General features: G+C 50.4%; 1 protein-coding gene across 1 annotated transcript in view; it reads left to right on the forward strand.

The window, feature by feature from the left end:
* The first annotated feature begins 4057 nt into the window (after positions 1-4057).
* The window catches only part of LOC114441051 (spermatid perinuclear RNA-binding protein-like), a 29004-nt gene continuing 19406 nt past the window's right edge, over positions 4058-13655 (forward strand). Inside the window, exon 1 of the mRNA XM_028413803.1 lies at positions 4058-4289. The gene's annotated coding sequence lies outside the window, so the exon portion shown is untranslated. The remainder of the gene's footprint in view (positions 4290-13655) is intronic.

Here is a 13655-nt window from a genome sequence, read left to right on the forward strand (position 1 = left end):
ACACACACACAGAGAGACACACAGCCACACACACAGAGAGACACACACAGAGACACACACACACACACACACACACTCAGGCCCCCCTGGACAGAGTGCGCTGCTGTCAGAGATAAGACTCAAACATGACCGATACACAGATAAAACAGGAGACGACACACTCACCCCGTCCAGCCGTCCTAACTCTGTCTCTCTTCTACACAAGGACTCCGATTTCCAGGGGTCAGTGTCAACAGACTCCCCCTGCACACACACAGACACACAGAGCTGCTGGTTTGCTATGAAAACTTCTGCACATGTTTTTCAGACTGTATATATTTTAACCCTTCATGTTTGTACTGAAGGAGTCACCAGCTGAGCCGTGCTCAGGCTGCCTGTGTGTGTGTGTGTGTGATGTTACCTCTACATATTGTTGGTGTGGGAACCATTGTTCCAATACATCCGTCATATGACACATGGTTCCGTGGATGCTTATGGAACATATACTGTCCTATGGCTGGATTGAAACAGACACAGACGTTGAAGGAGTCCAAGGTTCAACCCTCCCAACACCACAAGCTGTTTAGTTTTTACCCTGTTAGGCATTAAGAACGGGGGTGGACTGAAGACCATCTTAAAACAAAGAGCTCAGGGGTGACTGGCTGTAGCTGGGTTTGGGAGCAGAGAGATGGACGGCCTGTGTGCCTCCCTCTCCTCTCCTGTCCGCTGATCTGTCTCCTTCTGCAGCTTCAGGAGGGGATTAAGACTTCTGCTGCTGCTGCTCTGCATGAACATGAATGTATGAAGCTCCCAAACAGTCGTCATTGAACGCTGCTTTTTCTTCTTGCCACCCATCCCTCAGAGCGGCGTTCTTGTCCCACCTGTCGGTTGGCCAACATGTCGGCGGCTGCTTCTCAGTTTCACAGCAGATGGATGAGCGGCGGCGATGCTCATGTATCAGCGGCAGCAGAGAGAAGGAGGCTGCTGTTTTCTCAGCTCAGGGCGGCCTCAATACATATGAGTCCGGTACTGACGAGGCTTCGATGATGCATGAGAGCAGACGCTGCATTGATTTGAATCGATCAGGTACCAAAGATTCCTGCGTGTGTTTAACCTTCACATAGCTCCGCTTCCCCTCCGACAACAAAGAAAATCAAAGGCAACAAAGTTTAAATCCCAGCAGCCTCTGAGTCCACCTGAACTCCAACTACAGGCAAAGAGGTGGAGCTGAGGAGAGTGACGATGTAAAGGGGAAATGATCAAAACAGTGTCGCTGCTGAAGCCTCTAGTGGACGTTGGTGGGACTGCAGCAGTGGACAGAGGACGTCTCATCCTCAGAGGTGCTGCTCGGCCAGGAGGACGTCTGTGTTTCCTGCTCGTAAGTGTATCTCTGTGCACACACACACACACACACACACCAGTGTTTCATGTTTGAGTGCATCTGTGATCACATGTATCTGCCCGCTGGTGTGTGTGTGTGTGTGTGTGTGTGTGAGAGAGAGAGAGACTGCAGAGTCTCTGACCTTGGACGCCCGTGAAGCTGCTGGAAACATGCAGCAGCTCATCAAATATTTACGGCTCCATCTAATTCAGGACTTCATGTGGTCTTCCTGCGGCCGCAGGCTGCCAGATAAAAACACAAAAGGAATCCAGACTCACTACAAACATGTCGGCCCTGACGGCTGTAACAGCAGCTCTACAGAGACCATGAAGAATCATCTCTGCTCCATGAATGATGATGACAGTCATCACCTCATCTGTCACAACAAAACAACAACAGACTGAACCCTCACACACACACACACACCTGCAGGGCCTGCCTCAGTGTGGCCAACACACCCAGAGCTTTGTGGTTGTCGTGTGAAGCTGCTCACACCTGCAGACTCTCTGGATGGATGTCACACCAACATTTACCAATAAAACCAGCGACAGCCTCCGAGCCGTCTGATCAATGAAGCTCAACCAGCACCTGTGTGCCCACGTCCCAAACACACACACACACACACACACACACACCCAGCAGCTTCGTGCTGATTGATTTTTCTGATCCTTGTAATTCAGCGGTGGAGGTGAGAGGCAGAGCTGCAGCGAGGAGGATCAGAGGAAGAGGTTCCCTCTGCTGAAGGCACTGATGAACAGAGAGGCTGGAGGTGACTGAGAGAAAAACAAGAACCGAGAGCGCGTGAGCGTTGGTGCGTCAGTGGGAGTGTGAAAAAGAAAACAGAGTGTGTGTGTGTGAGAAAGAGAGAGGACAGAAGCTGCAGCAGAGATCTTTATATGTTTGGTGATAATAACAGGCAACAGTTACAGCTCAGTCTGTCTCAGGATGTTTCTCTGTAGATTCAAAGATCTCAGCTCTTCACCTGGTTACATGTGGTTTGGAGTTTTTGTGGGTCACTTTTTTCTGCCCTCAGTGGGTGAAACCACAGTGACGTCTGCCTGCTGTGACATCACTGTGTGTGTGTGTGAGAAAGTCTGAACTCATGAGGTTTGATGGGAATGTTTTAGTGAAACTGGGCACAAATTAAGACAGATCCTCAGTCCGTCCCACTGAAGTCAGGCTGCATCATGTGATGAAGAAGTCTGACTACAAGAGGAGCTCTGTCATTATCAGAGCCGAGCGAATCCACAGGACGGGAAGACGTGTGAAAGCAGAGCAGCGAGCGTGAAAACTACCAGTGTGTGAAAACAGGCTGCTGCTGCTGGGAGGGAGGCGCTCTCACCCCACGTCCACCTGCTGCTAAGTGACGCAGACAGAGCTCACACACACACACACACAAACTCACACACAGACACACACACGCTCACCCCTGTAACCCAGCACTCTGCTGATGCAGCAGCACCACAGCCAGCCTGTCTCTCCATCCACACAGTTACTTGAGCATGCAGAGCCACAGAGCGGTGCAACATGGCAGCTGCGTGTCGTCCTTCACTCCGGACGGGCTGCTGATGCAGAGACGTCTGCGGCAGTAAGCACACGCCAGATGGAGGCCGTCCGCTCTGTGTGTGTCTGAAAGAGAGGAAGCCACAGTTAGTTTGTGTGAGAACAAAAGAGTGTGTGTGTGTGTGTGTGTGTGCATGGACTCACTCACACACACACAGCATGATCAGCTGTCTGGGTGCATCCGGACAGGATCAGGTCTGAGTTAAGTGCCGCAGCGTGGTTGTGTGTTTGGTGAATATTGTGCACATGTTAATCTGCAGAGCAGTGACTCACCAGCAGGATTACTCCGTTTCACCTGAGCCGCTGCTTTCTGCTGTCACACAGACTGTGCTGGTTCACACCTGAGAGGAGGCAGAAGACAGCGAGGTCTCACTCTGCTGCTGACTCCAGGAACCAGACTCTCTGTTTGTGATTCTGTTTGGTTCATATATGTTGGTGTAATCAGTGATGACTGTAGTAGCTTCACTTTCCTTTGTTGTGTCTTTTTGTGTCCTGTGTGTCATGTTCTGGTGTCTCAACGTCTTTTGTGTGGAAGCTTTGTGTCACCAGTGTGCACGCCTTCATGCTCGCTCTAGGTGTGTAGGTGATCGGACAGTTTCTGTCACGCACTGACTTCACAGCACCAGTGTGTGTTTATAGGACTGCAGGGTGTGTGTAGTGAGTGTAGTGTACACATGCAGCACATAGTTTACATAAAGTTTAAATAAAGTTGACATTTTTACAGGAGTTGTTTGGTTTCGCTGAGTGTGGCGCCGTCAGCTGAGCAGCAGTTGTGTAGCTGTTGTAATTAGAACGTGCAGTGACGGACTTGGTTGTGGGCTGCAGACAAATGAGACTCTGAAAACAGAAAGAGTCACAGACCGTCAGTGTGTGTCAGACATTAAACATCTTGGAGCTGGTTTTATCTCGTTACTTTCTCTCTGTGAACAGACTGAATATAAAAATTAAACTAATAAATTAAATTATTAAACTTCTTAATTTGATCATTTATTTCCGTGGATCGATGTTCAATAACTAACACAGAGGCCTGCGGCTCGTCTCCTGACTACAGTGTGCTCGGCAGGTCGTGGAGTGTGCCATCCTCTCATTGGACGATCTTTGTCTTTGCAGCAGCAGTCGTAGTGCGCAGGCGCAGTGGCAGCCTCGGCTCCATGCTCTGCGCGCTGACAGCAGCTCGCCGGACTTCTTCTCCTCCGCTGCCGCTGTTGTTGTTGTTGTTGTTGTTGTTGTTTCTTCTCCGCGCTGCGAGCCGCGGTCCGGATACAAACTGCCCGGACTTACTGCCTGCTACCCGGAGACACCAGCAGCACAGTGCTCCCGGAGGCTGAGCGTTCTGCTCCCGGTGCTCAGCGGACAGTCGCTGGAGGTAAGTGTCCGCTTGTGGTGGCAGTTGTCTGGATGAACGGGCGGGCTGCCGCCGCGCCGCTGTCCCGCACGGCTCCGGTAACTTGAGGTTTCCGGTTAAACGTGTGAAGTTCTGGGTGAACCTTTGAACGGGTTTTTTTTATTTAAAGCCGACTTTGTGCAGTTTGTTTAACCTTTGAATTTCGGAGAGGCGCCGGTAACGGTCGTCCCGGTGACCGCGCGGAGAAGTTTCCGTTGCAGACGCTGCACCTGCTGCACCTGAGGACAGGTAGGCCTGACGCACCTGACGCACCTGCGCCCTCAGGCAGCCATCAGTGCTCATCAGCGCCGGGCCACCTGGTGTCAAACACACACACACACACACACACACACACACACACACACACACACACACACTCACCTGCAGCCAGTTACTTCATGTTTGACACATTTAATATTATTATTATTATTATTATTGAAATATTTCAGCTTTGTGTTTCTGTTAAAGACCTCTACAGTCACTGTAGTTTTAATGTTTGTCCGAACAGTCGCCATGGCGTCACCGCGGCAGTGTAGCGCCATCTGCTGGTGAGACGTACTACTCGACATAAGTTAGTTTTTTGCCTTGTATTGTGACTGGTATCGGCAGCCTTTAACGAGTACCGATACTTTGAAATAAGGCGGTTAACGGCCCGATACGATACCTGGTATCAATCTGGTAGAGAACCGGACATAAATATTTGATCTATTTGAGCATTTATTAGGATGAATTGATTAGTTTGAATCTTGTTTACATTGAACAGCATCAGCTGCAGATCAGACGGAGACTCTCTGAATGTCGGTCATGTGACTCCGTCATGGCTTCCTGCTTGTTATAGAACTCTTGGTGTGTGGTGTAAAGATCTTTGTCATGTTTGTGTTTGCATTTCTGTTGTTTGTTGTTTACGTTTGGAACCCGGGTGATCAATAACACACCTGTGACAGTGTGACAGTGTGACGTCACAGTGTGACAGCGTGACGTCACAGTGTGACAGCGTGACGTCACAGTGTGACAGCGTGACGTCACAGTGTGACAGTGTGACAGCGTGACGTCACAGTGTGACAGCGTGACGTCACAGTGTGACAGCGTGACGTCACAGTGTGACAGCGTGACGTCACAGTGTGACAGCGTGACGTCACAGTGTGACAGCGTGACGTCACAGTGTGACGTCACAGTGTGACAGCGTGACGTCACAGTGTGACAGCGTGACGACACAGTAGCGTGACGTCACAGTGTGACAGCGTGACGTCACAGTGTGACAGCGTGACGTCACAGTGTGACATGACAGTGTGACGTCACAGTGTGACGTGACAGTGTGACGTCACAGTGTGACAGTGTGACGTGACAGTGTGACGTCACAGGGCAGACCTGTTCAAACACCAGTGGACCGCCGCTGGGCGTCCGGGGGGCCTCGCTGCCGCCCCTGTGTTTGCCTGAACCTGATAAACACACTCGTCACACACAGACCTGGTTCAGGTTTCAGGCTGGCTCGGTGCGCCCGCTGAGCAGAGCGAGTCCCGGAGCAGGTGGCTCCGCCGCGCCCGAGGAATGTAAATAGAAACGGTAACCGGAGCCCGGTGTTGGAGCCGCGCCGCCTCAGGACGGGCTGCAGCTAAAAGTGTTGATAAGGAAGCAGCGCCGCTTCTGTAAATGAGGATCAAGTGTGTGCCTGACATTTTGATTTCAATTAGAGCGGTGCTGCATGTGAGGACGGGGAGTCTGACCCAGCTGCTCTGGACAGAGGGGCTGAACTGAACTGGTTACTGAGCGTGTTGAGCTGTGGGACACGCTGCAGGATCACTTTCTGTGTGAACGGTGTGTCGGTGGAGCGACTCGGCGTCCCTGTGATGTCGCTGTGGATTTGGTGGCAGAGCTGCTGTCAGAACCTCGGCAGGTTTTTAGTCCTCTTGTTTCCATTTTGATAAAAACATGAATTCTGAGCATCTTTGAAAACTCATTTTCTCCATGGTAACCAGAGTGATGGAGGCTCTGCTGCTTCAGTCAGACCTTCCACACCTGCTCATTATGTTTTATGTGTGTGTGGCCACATGCATCATTAACAGACTTCTGGTTGTATCTTGTATTGATTGAAGACTTTTAATTTGAAGGATCTGGATCTGTTGAGTCAAAGTCAGAATGTAAGAACCTGATAACATTCAGCATGAAGCAGTCTGACCATTGACCTTTAGGCCTGGGTTTTTTCCCCTGTCACGTTCATTCTTTCAGTTTTTTCGGTTCTAAAAGCAGCTTATTCCTTTGTAGCCCTGTGGAAAATAAACTCGGGGCAAAGTTGTCGTAGTTCGACGTAGGGCTCGGCGATATAATGAATGTACGCGTTATATCGCAGCTCGTCCCCTGTGGGGTATAGAAAATGACTATTTCGTCAATACTCGAGTATACGGTACATTCAGTTTTCACGCAGCTGCCTTTAGTCGTGGGCATCGAGCCACATGTTTTCCCTCTCACAGAGAGACAGAACAAGCGCACCTACTCATGTACATCACACACTGTCGTGCTTGCACTGGCACACACCTGACAGCAGGTAGCAGCAAAGAGCTCAGGTAGCTAACTAACGAGCCGGTGCGCCGGCATCGTGGTTGAAGGACGTTATAAAAACACAGCGAGCAGCATCCAGTCTGGACTCTCTGTCCCTCAGCACTCAGCTGTGTGTGCGGTTTGTTGTATTTACAACTTGTATTTAAACAACAAGTCTCTGTAACGGTGAGAGCTCTCACTCCTTCGATTATTCACGCTACTACATACACACACAAACACGCAGTGTCGCGGGCGATCGGGAGAGAGTGAGACATCTGTGTTATCAAAGATCTTTGCAGCACCGTGAGGATAGATGATAGAAAGTTTGAAAGGCCGCTGGCTTCTGGCTCTGAGGCCGCAAAACTGAACCACTTCCAAACTGCTGTTTTAGGGGCGAGCTCCTCTCTGCTGGCTGCCATGTTGTTGGATACAGGTGGAGGGGGGCTGAGCCCACTTTGAACTATGGGAGCACAGCGGGGTGAACGTTAAAATCAAGTTTCATCCAAACAAGTCGATGGAGCAAATTGAAATGAATCCATAAAATCCATTCATCACCCAGCCCTAGTTTAAGTCAGCATATATTAATGCAGTCTGAACAATGATGCTTTAGTGTAGACAGATAGATCATACTGACATGATTACATGCATCGAACTGTTCATTCAAGGCTAAGGCAAAATATTGAGATATATATCGTGTATCGGGAGATGGCCTAAAAATATCGGGATATTAGTAAAAGTCCTTATCACCCAGCCCTAGTTCCACGGTTGTTTACGGCTTTTGTACGTGACCCGGACACGGTCCCCGTGAAGTATGGCGTCGCTAGCCGGATTCCATAGCCCCATTTGCGTTCAGACCTGAGCCAGATGTAAGCCAATCCGGCTAGATCCACCTCCAAGAGGTGGATTGAGATCAATCCGATATATCCGGATACGGCCCGAATCCTGCTTAGTGGACATGAATCAGGCAGATTCAGGCAACCATCTGCCAATCCTTCCCCTGCAGTCACAAGAGAGAGCTCATCAGTAGAATAATACTCATGAAGCAAAATGAACAGTTAATGGTCTGTACCTATATAGCGCTTCTCACACACAGTCACACACCAGTAGTCAACCACTGGGAGCAACTTAGGGTTAAGTTTCTTGCCCAAGGACACATTAGCCTGCAGCCAGGGCGGGGGGGTTGAACCACCGAACATCAGCCATCAGCTCACATTTACATCCTCTACGACTAGAATATAATACTGGACCGTCTCCATTGTAACTACACTTCTACTACTACTGGCCTCACTCCTCTCTGGACGATCTGAGTCAGATCTCTGTAAGTGGCGCTCGGCTGGCTGAGAAGCGCTTTGCCAGCAGCTTCACAGGCGCCTCTGCTCTGCAGCATGAAAGGAGCTGAAGGACGGAGCTCGTCCACTGCATGTGCATGAAGAAGGGCTTTCAGTGCTGACACACGGAGCCTGAAGCTGCTTTTTAATTCAGAATCCTGCTGCTGAGCTGCCAGCACAGCGTGGAGACCAAAGCAACGTGTTTCTATCATTCAAGCCTGTATACAGGACACAGTCTGCTTCCACTTGGTCTCAGAGCCAGAGGACACTTTGACCCGTGTCCCTGTGCTGAGCTGTGCAGGCGTTGTGTGGTAGCTGGTTGGTATTTAGACCTTAATCCATGTTTTAAAACATATTAATGAGAGCTGTGCTTTGATCCATCACAGCATGCTTTGCTGTCGGTGAGTTCTTCTGTCTTCTTCAGATTTTTATTATTTTCCTTTTCTAAGAGGTTCAAAGACCCCTCAGGTCCAGCGTGAGCACACCCGGTACTCATACAGTCAGAGAGGATTAATACCTCGTGCTCTGATGCTGCACGCCGTCACATCCCCCAGCCCTGCCTTTGAAGAGCTCGCGTGTCCTCTGCTTTAATGGCTTTAATAACCCTGAGTGCGTCACGTGCCGCCGCAGGGAGGGTCCTTCTCTTTCTGTTGGGTCACTGTCAGGATTAGCTGCTGCCTAACAGGAGAGTCTGAAGGAAATGAAAGAGTCAAACATTAACCCCGAGGTCACCGTGCAGTGCTGTGAGGACGTGAGCTGCGAGTGCGATGAGTCCTCAGCCGTCATAATGGAAGCCATCAGCTTCACCTGAGCTCGGCGGGAGTCAGCGCGCCGCGGCACGGCCCCTGAAAACAAACAGGGCCCGGGCTTTTATCTCGTCAGCCGAGGACGTTAACCTGTCACAGCCTCTGTGTTTTCATGGTGTATTTATGCTCCGACGCTGACAGGGCTCAGCGACCAGGCTGAAAGCCAGAGCGGGGTTTCCTGCATCATAGATGTGTTTCAGGATGGAGGATTCACTGCAGGTTTTATCGGCTGCGCTGTAGTTGTAGTGCAGGATGACGTCTTCACCTGCATCGTTTTTTATCATCCTCTGGTCCTCCAGCTGGTCAGATTGAATCTATAGTTCTTAGGCTTCATGTGAATGTCAGCAGATGAATTAAAAGGGATTTTGGGGGTTTGTCTCCGGTGAGGACAGAGAGACTCACTCCTGTGTCGGCTGTGAAGTCTGAAAGGATTCAAGGAGAAACCTGATGAGACCTCTGAGGTTATTGGTCCTTCACTGACAGCAGAAAAAGAATCTTTTTGTCAGTCTGCAGTTCTGGATTTCCACTTATGAAAGAGGATCAGCACGTCTGTGACACCGCTCTTGTAGTTTTGTAAGAGTTTTTCTTTTAATACAATTGAAGAGGTCACCAAGGCGAAGGCCGGTTGCTTCTCAGCGGCTGTAGGTGCTTCACCCACACATGAGATAAAAAAATCTAAACTCATGTCTCACATTAATATTTAAGAAGAGTCAGAGCCGGTCATCCATGTTTCATGTTGGGTCGGAGGTCCGTCTGTGAGCCCCACACTCTGAACGTGGATTTCAGGAAGCAGTCACAGCCTCAGCTGTCGTCTGCTGGAGGCCGTGAGGTGAAATGTCTGGCAGTGAGATAACTCCCTGCCAGGCTGGGAGCTTGTCTGAGGTGAATGGATGCGGCGGGTTGGGCTCAGTCCATGAAGGCAGCTTGGACCGATGCCCAATACTACACTGCTGCACATTACAATCAGCCTCTGACGCCGGGACTCCATTCAGGGATCACACAGGGCGGGGCGAGGGATTTCAGTCTGTCCACATCCCCGAAAGTACGTCATGAAAGAGCAGCAGGGAGCTGCGAGCTCCACACACCTGAAGGTCACTTCTCTGATTTGAATCCACTTCAGAATCGACTTTTGGTGCCAGGACCACACGTCAGTCCACAACATGCGCGAAAAAAGACTAAGTGCAGACAGAGGGTGGGTGGATGTAACGTTTTTAAGTGTGAATCATTGACGGTAAAATCTACAGACGAGGCTCCTGCGACGTCACCGGTTTGTTTCTGAGGAGCTGATTTAAGGCTCCGAGACGCTCCGACCGTCGCCATGTTGGCAGCGCCACAGACAAACTCCAAATACGGAGGAAGAGGCAATTAAGCCATTAGAACCAATGTCTTTGTAGAGTGTGGTGGACTGAACAGTCGATGCATCAATGGGACAAAAGTCAGCCAAACAGATCATTTAATAATGAACGTGCTGCTGGGACGATGTGTCACTATAACTTCATGTAGTTGTGTTCAAGTGCCTTGCTGGACCTGATGGGGACGCCCGCTGTCCTCTGAATGTCAGGTTGTTACTCTGAAGAATAGCCTGTAATCAGAGAGCTGTGTGTGTGCAGCAGTGTGCGCAGCAGTGTGTGCAGCAGTGTGTGTGTGTGTGCGCAGCAGTGTGTCGTGCCTCCCAGCAGACGCGCTAACGCAGTGTCACACAGGTTTGAAATGAATGAATGTGTCCGTCCAGCCTTACTGTCCCCAGAGCGGTCAGCAGTGTACGGCACAGGACATTACCTGCCTACACACACACACACACCACCTGCTGCTTGTGCACACCGCAGGCGGCCGCTTCATGTGTCACTCTGCTCTGATTGGATCCTGGAGGTGATTTGCTGTTACACACATATTAAAGTCCAGTCGCTGCCTTATTTGTTATAGTTTAATGGGCTGACGGGGGGGGGGGTCGCTGCTCGGGGCGTCCTCTCATCATGGATCCTGGATGGTTTTCATTATATAAAGCTGACAGCTGATGGTGTGTGGTGTAGGCTGGTGCAAAATCGTATTGTGTGCAATTAATCGTCAGAAAAACTGTCACCGATTTAATATTTGCCACTTATCGATTACGGCGATTAGTGCCTCGTCGTGACGACGCATTTTGGTGTGCGACGTCCTCTCACCATCACCCGCGCACGTGAGCCCACAATAACAATAATGGAGGAAGGCAGTGGTGTTCAGTTAGATGATGCGGAGCAGCTCGTTCCTAACAGAGGCTCAACGTCTGTCACCATAAGCCGGAGCACGAAGAAAGCCGAAGAAAGCGTGATGAGGCCACAACGCCGGCTACAGCTGTATATAGTGCTGCGCACTAGGTGCATTAGGTGATGCACCATGAGTTAGGACCAGATCGCTGTGGAATGGTCCTTTAAAACAGGAGGCATGTTCAGGTCATTTAGCAGAAGCCTCATACTGTCAGTGGAAACGTAGCTGTTAGCTGTGACTGTTGGCTTCCTGCAGCGGCTCAGACCCACTGGAACTGCCCCACAGACAGTGTGAGGATAAAAAAGCAGATAGTACGACGAGCTCCCGTCTGAGGAGCAGAATAACAAAGCAGGTCTGAAGAACACAGCGGCTTCGCTCTCATAGTTCCAGGCAGAAACTCTCCTTTGAGTCGGAGTGAGTTTTTAATCCTGGACGGCGGTGCGCCCGCTTGATGACTTCATCCTGACTCCAGAAACTTTTACACCGTGTGGGAGAAGCATCAAGACTGTATTACTGTTCACCACCCAGGACCAGGACCAGGTCACTGGTTCAAATCCCCACCCTGACAGAGGAACTCTCAGACCACTGACGGATTATTGAGCAGCTCATCTGCAAAAGTTCGGATGTTGTTGTGATTGAAACGATCTGTGACGTGTCCCATGTCCTCTGGTACAGCTGCATGTCCAATGTGACCAAGAAGACGGAGAAGTTTGCCCTGTAAAAGGTCTGGATCAGGGTCCATGCTCCACCTCCATCAGCGACCTGATGCAGTGTGCATGTGTGCATGCCGGTCGTCCTTATGACCGTTTGTTGTGCAGGTTCCACCGTCGGAGCCGTCAGGGCCGTTTCTGTTTTGGAATCAGGGTTTAAATTTAGAAGATCTTCCTCCTGATTGATGCACAGACTATTACACACAATGTTAGCCCCCCACACACACAGAGTGCTGCTGCTTTTAGCTTCAGACAGGGATGGGAGTGCTGTGCTTACTTGGATGTTTTCAGGCCCTCAGCGCCCCGCTGATCCATTAATGCATTAATGACGGCCTAATCCGTGCTGAAAACATAAAACTGCTGCAGCTGCTGTTTCATAACAAAGCTGCTGTTTCCTCTGCGCGCCTTTAAAAACTAAAAGCTTCACCTACGCTTCACACCACAGGAGAACGGACGACCAGAGGAGCGCCGCTGTGTGTGTGTGTTGGTGTGTGTACCTGGAGAATAGCAACAAACTGATCCCTCTCCACTTTAAAACAAACACACAGACCCGTCCTGATAACAGCTCGGTGACGGCTCGGAGAGACGAGCAAGTGTTAATTAACATCCAAACTTATTCTGGAGACATTTCACAGGTCTTCACACGCTTCCTGTCACTCTCTGTTCTCCCAGAACAAACTTCAGTTTCACCTCAGTAGAGGTGATTACTGCATATTTTTGAAGGTGATCGCAGCCTCTGCCCTGTAAGCACCAGGCGTGTGTGTGTGTGTGTGTGTGTGTGCGCCTCCTGCCAGCTGTGCCTCACTTATATAACGCCTGTAGTCGGGTTTATTGGCTTTGCAGTCGTACATCCGAGGCTCTGTGAGCAGATCACAGAGGATCTGTGCAGCCGGTGAAGCTCTGTGCTGTGAGGAGGTGTAAGGCTCGGCCTTGCAGACCTGCACTGTCACTCAGGTCATCGGGTCAACACTCACACGGCTCCCGAAATGAAGTGTACAGGAAGAGGTGGTAGTTCTGTGCCTGACCCTCACTAACACTGAAGACCAGCTGTCTGCCTCGAGCACACAGAAGTGAGCGGCTGCACTGCGGACTGAGCACAGAGGCGGGCTGCGTGTAATCCTGTTTGTCGGGCTCTGTGAGGATTTCTCTGGACGTGATGGCGCTCTGCTCGGGCTGCACCGTGCTGCCTGCAGCTGACCGCTGCCACTCGACCCAGTGTGTGTGAGGCTCCGCAAAACATACCTGCAGAGTATAGAGTACATGTTGGAGCTCTGTCACAGCTGAGGTGTGTCAATCTAAGACAAAAAGTTCAAACAGGAAGTCAGACACAAGCAGAGACAGAGAGAAGACACAAGCAGACTTGAAGCAGCTTAGAAACAGCTGCATGAACATGTGAGAGTTTAGCTATGTTACAATAATGTGTGTGATACCAAGAGACCGCCTCCTCTTCCTCACTCACCGCAGGTCCTTGATAGCATATATATATATATATATATATATATATATCGGACTGATGTAGAGGCTGGACTCACACCCTGATTTCTACATGAGGTCATGCTGAGGATGGAACATACTGCAGCTGGACGGCTGCTGTTCCACCATGCCTCCATGATAGAGACGATATCAGAGGGACTGTTGGTGGGTGGAGGGGCAGGTGGGGCAGCATCTGCAGTACTCCTCTGCTCAGGTCTGGGGAGTGACGGAAAGAATGCTGAAAAGAGTGTC

The sequence above is a fragment of the Parambassis ranga genome, chromosome 9 (genome assembly GCF_900634625.1).
Source record: "Parambassis ranga chromosome 9, fParRan2.1, whole genome shotgun sequence".
NCBI classification, from domain to species: domain Eukaryota; kingdom Metazoa; phylum Chordata; class Actinopteri; family Ambassidae; genus Parambassis; species Parambassis ranga.